We start from the raw sequence: 9,001 nt of genomic DNA on the forward strand, positions 1-9,001 counted from the left end.
CAGTTTACCGCTGAGCGGCACTCAGGAGCTCACGGGAGGTCCACTGAGGGGCAAAATGGCCGCTGAGGGGAAGAAACGACTCACGCACTTACCGCTGAGTCGTACTTTACCGCTGAGCGGCACTTTTATGGGCTTGGACCTAATTTTCTGTAATTTACGAATAATATATAAGCTTTAGGGTTTCCTAGGGTTAGGCATCTTTGGCTGGAACGAAGCAAACACTCTCTCTTCCACCCCTTTGAAGGAGGATCTTGGATGCTCAGGCTTCCTCTTCACCTTTTTAGGGTTTTATCTTTCATTCTTTCATTGTTATTCATCTAGGTTCACCATGAATATGGTGAACTAAACTCTGTATGTTTGTTGGGGAATTAATGTAATCTTTTGAAGCTCTCATATATGGAATTTGTTTTTACATCTTTTATTTAAGACTTATGCTTTCTTTCATCATTAGTTAGGGTTTTTCCTCTTTGCTTAATGCTTGCGTTGTTTAACTCATTCGATGCATGATTATTGGTTTTGTCGATACGGGCACGTACGGGGAAGTCTAGATCCGGGGAATTTCTCCCAATATTATATTGGTTGTCGTTAAGCTCCTGCACTTATGAACTAATTATTAGGAATGCTAGGAATTGTATGAACTCGTAATTAGGGAGAAGCCTTCTTGAAAGGTACTTTAGAGAGTGGCATTAACAATGATGATTTGAATGTTGAATTCCTAAAATATATGAGAGTGGATAAGATGAAATTGATCCCCAACAACATATTCATACATATATTTCATTGAAAGTGTTTATCTTTTGCTTTTGCCATTGATCAAAACTTCATGCATACATATTTAATTTTCGTCTTTTGCATATAAAAATCCAAATATTTCGTCTTTAAGTCTTAGCTAATCAATAAACCACACAACTAAACTAGGCCGTGAGTCCTTTGGGAAGAACGATACTTGGTCTTACCAAGTTTATTACTTGAACGATTCGGTCATACTTGCCGATTGAAAAACAAGTTTGTGACATCATATTTTGGTGTTCATAAATTTGTCCATCAAGTTTTTGGCGCCGTTGCCGGGGACTCTGGTTTAACTGGTTAATTTGTGTGATTATTGATTATCTTTGACTTTAATTTTGAATTTCTGTTTTTATTTTCTGTTTTTATTTTATTTTATTTTTTATTTTATTTTGTTTTATTTTCTGTTTTTATTTTTTCTTTTTTTTATTTTTCTGTTTTTATTTATCTTCTTATCTGATCTTATATCTTTTTATATCTTTTTGTGCTAACAATTTTTTAGGTTTTGTGCCTAATGTCTGCAGAATGCAATTTGGTCAAGAATTTAACTATATGGGCACTCAATTCTACCAAAGTAATCTCAACCACTGGTGGGAACCTCACTCAAGCATGGATCAAAGCCAATTTTGGCAAGCTGCTGGACAATTTGAGAACCAACCACAACAACAATGGCAGCAACAACCCTTTCTATCAGGAAGTTTGGATAGGTTGGAGGACACCCTTCAACGATTTTTGAAAAATTCCGACTCTACTCAGAAAAGCATTGAAGAATCATGTAAAAGAATGGAGATGCAACTTCGTTACATCAATCAGAGATTGAATGATGATGTTAATACTGAAGTTAACCTTAAGGAGGAAGGGCAAGTCATTATCACTGAAAGTGACAAGATTCTTGATGAGGAAAAATTAGAGGGAGATGAGGAAAGGGTAGAGAGAAAAGAGAAAGAAGAGTTGAGTGAGAAAGATAAAGATGAAGAAAAAGAAAAAGAAGTGGTTGAGAGAGAAGAGAGAAAGAAAATTTGTGTGAAAATAAAGAAGTTGAGGAGAAAAAGAGAAGGGAAGAAAAAAATAAAAGAAAAGAAAAAGAGAAAATTTGGGAGAGAAAGCGAAGAAAAAGAAGATGAGAGGAAAGAAGAAGGAATCATATGAAAAATCCCATCCTCATCTAAAGAAGAATCATAGGAAGGAAAAGAAATTTAAGTGCTTTATGGAAATCTTCAAGAAATTGGAGATTAAAGTTCCTATGATTGAGACACTGCAACAGGTTCCTGGTTTGATAAATTTCTAAAGAAGTTCAGTAGAAAGAAGAAGAAAAAGAAAGGAACTTGAACTTTACTGGGTCAAGCTAATGACGTTAAAAGAGCGCTTGCTGGGAGGCAACCCAGTGGATTTAAAGACTTTTGATTTGGTTTTGTAATTTTTAATTTGTGAACATTATTTTTGTAATTATTTTGTTGGAGATAGCATCTACTGAAGGATGCTAGGTGGTTAAGTATCTACTGAAGGATACTATGTTTGTAACACCTACTGATGGGTGTTGGTAAGAAAATTTTGCACCTACTGATGGGTGTTGGTGGATTTTGGGTCAGGCTCGTGACGTTAAACAAGCGCTACCTGGGAGGCAACCCAGTTGATTGAATATTTCTGTTTGTTTATTTTAGTTAGGGTTTGCATAAGCATTTTAAACATTGAATTGCAGGGAACCAGTGAGGGGCATGTATGGGAGGCACGTAGGTTAAGAAAAGAAGGAGAAGAGCACATCACGAAAGTGCCGCTGAGCGGTAATTTACCGCTGAGCGGTACTCTCGCAGAATGGGCTTTAGTTCCCCTTAGCGGGACCCGAGCCCATTAGGGTATTTTTAAACCCTAAGCTGCAAGTTCTTACTTTCAGGCTTTTCTCTGCACAAACACTCCACATACCTTCTCCAAGGTTTTCCACATCTTTTCACTCTTTCCTCTTAAGAAAATTTCTCTTCCACTCACTTTTTCACTAGTGTTCCATTCAAGTTTGGGGTTGGAAGAGAGTATCTTAGATTGGAAACATTCTCATTGCATCTAGTATCTCCACCCAAGTAAGTAAAATGCATTTTGTTCATTCTAGGGTTTTTGATTTTGAATGTGATTGTCAAAGCATGAATATTTAGGGGTTTTGATTTCTATGCATGATTTGATGATATATTTGATGTTTGAACCGATTAAACTGCATGATTATGAACTGGAAAACTGAAAATTGCATTTGGGTGGAGTTAGGACAGCTTTAAAACAAGATTTTCAAAAATCTGCAGAGTTACTGCTGAGGGGTAAACTGCCGCTGAGCGGCACTCTGCCAGATTTGGTTTTTCTGGTTTTTTGTGATCTGGACTATTGCACTGGTGGCGCTGAGGGGAAATTATGGCCCTCAACGGTGGTTTAGCTTCGAAAGGAGTTGTGTTCTGTGTTTTACTAATGATTAACATCATGTTCTGTGGTTTTGTATTTGTGTTTGAATGTAGGAATGGCATCCTCTTCAGGAAAAAGATTGAAAACCATGGCAACCAAGAGAAAGGAAAAGGAACCAGAGCAACCTCACTCTAGTAGGTTCCTCTCTAGGAAACATGTGAAGCACTTTAGGGTGGTTCAGGACAGGAGACTTCTGATGGAGAGAAAGGTTGGAATGATACCTAACTTTGCTCCTCAATTTGGAGAACAAGTGTTAGGGAATGACTGGGGAAAGCTAGCCACCTATCCTGCACCTGCCAACATAGCTGTGGTAAAGGAATTTTACACCAATGCAAAGAAGATTGGTGATTATCCAGCTGAGAATTATTTGGGCTATGTCAGAGGCCATGCTATCAGGTATGACCCTGATTTTATCAATAACTTCCTGGACATTATGTGGGCTGGTGAGCAATGCCAGTTTGCTCTTTGCATGGAGGAAGGTGTTGATTATGAGGATGTGGAGAGAGTATTGTGTATACCTGGAGGACACTTCCAAAGGAATCGATCTGGCTCAGTGGTTAACATTAGGAGGACGGATTTGACTCCTCTTGCAAAGTATTGGATGACGTTTTCTCATGCCAACATTCAGCCATGTTCACATGTGTCAGATATTACTCTCAACAGGGCACTATTCATTTACTGTGCTATCAGAAACTTGAATGTTAATATTGGGCAGGTGATAGCTGATGAGATTAGTGTGTGGGCCAATACCTCAAACAACAAAGCACCACTAGGACATCCCTCTTTGATCACTCACCTTTGCAAGATAGCTGGGATGGACACTTCTGCTCCACCATTTGAGAGGCCAAGAAAAGCTATTGATGAGGCTTATTACAGACAGTATTATGGAGGTGAGGAAACAGCTCAGCTAGTTCCACCACGCCGTGCTCGTAGAGAGAGAGGGCCAGCATAGAGCCAGACATCTGCTGAGACACATGAAGCAGAACCATTCCAGATGAGGGACATGTATATGTCTCTTATAGGTGCTCAGCTGCAGTCCGTTCACAGAGGGCAGGTGGCCACTGCTGAGATGATTGTGGGGATGTATGATACACCTTCAGCCCACAGGTGGACTATGGATGAATTCCATAATGTAGTAGCTTGGCCAGAGGAACCAGTGCATGGAGGAGGAGCTGGAGCAGCTGAAGCTTCAGTTAGAGAGATGGAAGAAGATGAAGCTGATGATGATGATGCATTTGAAGATGATGAAGATGAGGAAGAAGAGGAAGATACAGAGGACAGCTCAGACTGATGAGGAGCTGAGATAGCATTTACTGATAAATGCTTTCATATGATTATGCTTTTGTGGTTTAAGTTTTCTGAACTTATTTGTTTTTGTTTTTAGATTAGGGCTTGATGTACTCTATTGAGCACCTGGTTTGTTATGATGGTTTGCTATTAACTGTGATTGTGTGATAAGTAATGCTGAATGATGCTTATTGATTGATTGATGTTGAGATGATGTGCACATTAAAATGCTTATACAGGTGATTCACAAGCTTTGTGAACAAATGCAGGATATTATGATTGTGATTGTGAAATTAAGAAGGATGTGTATGTCAAATGTGGATGAGCTTATATGTGAGGTTTTGAGCTCCAGAGTTTTGGTATGATTGAATGCTATTACTTTGGAAAGCATGAATGACTTTGCCCAGGTTTTCTATGATTGGATCAATTGCTTGTTTTGCATCATATGATCAAGGCCGTTTGTTGGAACCCTTTTTATTGGCCAAATTCATAAAGTTAGCCAACTAAAAGAGAACACTTTGTGTTCTATCCTTTGAACCCTTAGCCTTGAACATACACTGAAACCCTTGATTGAAAATCTTTACCTTGAGTTAAGTAGAAGAATATTTTGTGGTATTGTTAAATGTTCAAGTTTGGGGTTGTTAGGAAAACATGAAAAAGGAAAAGCATTGAGCTAAGAGCTAAAAAGTAAGTAATATGCAAAGAAAAAAGAAAAGAAAAGAAAAAGAAGCAAAGCTCAATGCAAATGCAAAGGCAAGTTGGAATGAATAAGAATAATTGTGTTGTTATGATTTTCTTAACTCAAGGATTTTGTGATCCAGAAAAATCAATTTTCTTGTTAGCCCAGCCACAGTATAAGCCATTGAAAAGTCCTTGTGATGATGCATGTTTGTGAATGATTTTGATTATGGTAAAATGAAAGGCAAAGTTGATTCATGTGACATTGTGATAGTAGAGTTAATTAGTGATTACCTTTTATACACTTGTGTGTTGAGTGAAACACTTTACCTAGTGAGGAAATATTCCATTAGCACATGAACATCCATGCTTAATTGATTGGTCATTCATGAAAAAGAGCATTTGTTGGGTATTAATTGACTTTGTGAAACACTAAAGCATGTGCACATCTTGATTGAACTCTTGGTCATAAGTTTGATTGAAGTTTTTACTTATCTAAAAAGAGGATTTTTGAATGAGTGAACCATCATATGAATTGGTTAAAGATTGAGTTATATCTTGTTTGCTTGAGGACAAGCAATGTTCTAAGTTTGGGGTTGTGATAACAGTTGAAAAACTGTTATTTTCATGCTTAAAATTGATACTAAAAGCAACCTTTATACTTAGAAACTAGCTTGAAATCATGCTTTTCTTCATATTTTCAGAAATAAGAGAGCTGGACAGGTTTATGCTTGATTTCAATGTTTTTGTGCAGGTTTTAAGGTGAATTTAGTGAAAGAAGTGAAGAAGGAGAGAGATGGAATCAGAAAAGACATCAAAAAGTGAAAAAGGAGAAGAAACAACTGACGCACTTACAGCTGAGCGGTACTTTACCGCTGAGCGGCACTTTTATGGGCTTGGACCTAATTTTCTGTAATTTACGAATAATATATAAGCTTTAGGGTTTCCTAGGGTTAGGTATCTTTGGCTGGAACGAAGCAAACACTCTCTCTTCCACCCCTTTGAAGGAGGATCTTGGATGCTCAGGCTTCCTCTTCACCTTTCTAGGGTTTTATCTTTCATTCTTTCATTATTATTCATCTAGGTTCACCATGAATATGGTGAACTAAACTCTGTATGTTTGTTGGGGAATCAATGTAATCTTTTGAAGCTCTCATATATGGAATTTGTTTTTACATCTTTTATTTAAGATCTATGCTTTCTTTCATCATTAGTTAGGGTTTTTCCTCTTTGCTTAATGCTTGTGTTGTTTAACTCATTCAATGCATGATTATTGGTTTTGTCGATACGGGCACGTACGGGGAAGTCTAGATCCGGGAAATTTCTCCCAATATTATATTGGTTGTCGTTAAGCTCCTGCACTTATGAACTAATTATTAGGAATGCTAGGAATTGTATGAACTTGTAATTAGGGAGAAGCCTTCTTGAAAGGTACTTTAGAGAGCGGCATTAACAATGATGATTTGAATGTTGAATTCCTAAAATATATGAGAGTGGATAAGATGAAATTGACCCCCTACAACATATTCATACATATATTTCATTGACAGTGTTTATCTTTTGCTTTTGCCATTGATCAAAATTTCATGCATACATATTTAATTTTCGTCTTTTGCATATAAAAATCCAAATATTTCGTCTTTAAGTCTTAGCTAATCAATAGACCACACAACTAAACTAGGCCGTGAGTCCTTTGGGAAGAACGATACTTGGTCTTACCAAGTTTATTACTTGAACGATTCGGTCATACTTGCCGATTGAAAAACAAGTTTGTGACATAATATTTTGGTGTTCATAAATTTGTCCATCACCCAACTAAAAAGAGATGGAATACAAGTCAAAAAGAGATGGAATACAAGTCACGCATGCAGCTCAACACCCTTCTGAGGGCCGCTGAGCGTGAGTTTCGGCTATTAGGGTTTTTAAGAGTTGGGCTCAACGTAGGGTGCGGCCCACTTCAATCTTCTTTTACACCCTAGGGTTCACCAAAGCCCCGTTTCTCAGGTTTTACCCTTTCTAAACACTCCAAACACTTTCCCTAAGCACTTTTTGCTTCCCCTTTCATTTTCTCACCAAAAATCCTATCTTCCACTCACTTTGCATCATTCTTTCATCAAAGTTTGGGGTTTTTGCTTGTGGTGCTATTAGGGTTTTGATCTCTCCAATCTCTCTAAGTATTCTTCACTGATTTTGCATTCCCAACCAAGTGAGTTCATGCATTTTGTGATTTAAAGCATTTGAAAGTTGATTCTTGATGAGTATTGATGCCTACGCATGTTTTGTTGGATTTGCTGCTGTTTGAATCGATTGAATTTCAATATTTATGGTTGGGACTGGTTGGCGCTGAGGGCCATTCTAAGGGTTGCACAACGCGACTCTACAGGTTTGATTTTTGTGGTTTCTGGCTGATTACGTGATCATGGCTTTTGATTCAGTGCAGGTGACGTTGAGGGCCCACTGTTTTGCCCTCAGCGCTATTAAAAAAAGCAGTGTTTTGAGTGGTTTTAAATTCAAGTACTGATGCTTGATGATATTTGCTGTTTTGTGAATTTGTGTGGTGCAGGAATGACTTCTTCATCAGGGAAAAGGGTGAAGACCATGGGGCACAAGAGGAAGGAGAAAGAACTCATCTACTCCAACAAATTTCTCACTGCAGCTCATGAAAAATATTTCCCAATAGTGGATGGGAGAAGATTGGTGATGGAGCGTAAGGTGGCAATCAAACCATCTTTGGCTCCACAATTTGGAATAGAGCTGGATAGAAGGAACTAGAAGAATGTAGCATCTTACCCTACTCCTGCCAATATTGTTGTGGTTAAAGAATTTTAAACAAATGCAAGGGCAATGGGTGGAGAGAAAGAGACGTACATGAGCTACGTAAGGGGTAAGAAAATAATTTTTGATGCTAACATAGTGAACAGTTTTCTAGGCACAGATTGGGATGGAGAGCAGTACCAATTTGCACTTTCTATGGAGGAAGGAGTTGATTTTGATGAAGTGGAGCGGGTTTTATGTGTTCCTGGTGGACACTTTCAGAGGAATAGACAAGGGGCACCTATTAACCTCAGACGTAGTTAACTAAAAGCCCTGGCCAAATATTGGATGGCTTTTACACATGCTAACATCCAACCTTACTCCCATGTTTCTGACATTACTACCCACAGGGCCATTTTTCTCTTCTGTGTTCTAAGGGGATTGAACATGAACCTTGGGCAAGTAATAGCTGATGAAATTCATAACTGTGCTTGCTCTGCAAATAATAAGTCACCCCTTGGACATGCATCCTTGATCACTCATCTGTGCGAGATTGCAGGAGTGAATGTGTCCACACCACCATTGGAGAGGCCTAGGAAGGAAATTGATGCCTCCTATTTTACTCAATACTGTGCAATGGATGAGGCAAGATATCCAGTGCCACCACCACAACCTCCTAGGGCCCATAGGAGAGCACCACAACCAGCCCAGGAGCCAACTCATGAGGTTGCCCCATTCTATATGAGGGACATGTACATGTCCTTGATGGAGGAGAGGATGAATGCTTTATATAGGGGTGAGCAGGAGCTGCTGAGGACACTGACATCCGCCTTTCCTGAGAGACAGTTTATATCTCAGGAGGACTTTGCAGCCAGGGTGGCATGGCTTGTGGCACAACAAATAGATGATGGAGCTGGAGCAGTTGAAGCTTCAACTATGGAAGAGGAAGCTGAAGATGAAGAGGAAGAGGATTCAGATTATTATGATTGAGCATTGTATATAGCATCTACTGATGGGTGCTATTTTGTTTCTAAAACATGATTTCTTTGACTGTTTG

This window comes from Vigna umbellata, chromosome 5 (assembly GCF_029865625.1).
Source record: "Vigna umbellata cultivar VRB3 chromosome 5, Vumbellata_1.0, whole genome shotgun sequence".
Classification (NCBI taxonomy): Eukaryota; Viridiplantae; Streptophyta; class Magnoliopsida; order Fabales; family Fabaceae; genus Vigna; species Vigna umbellata.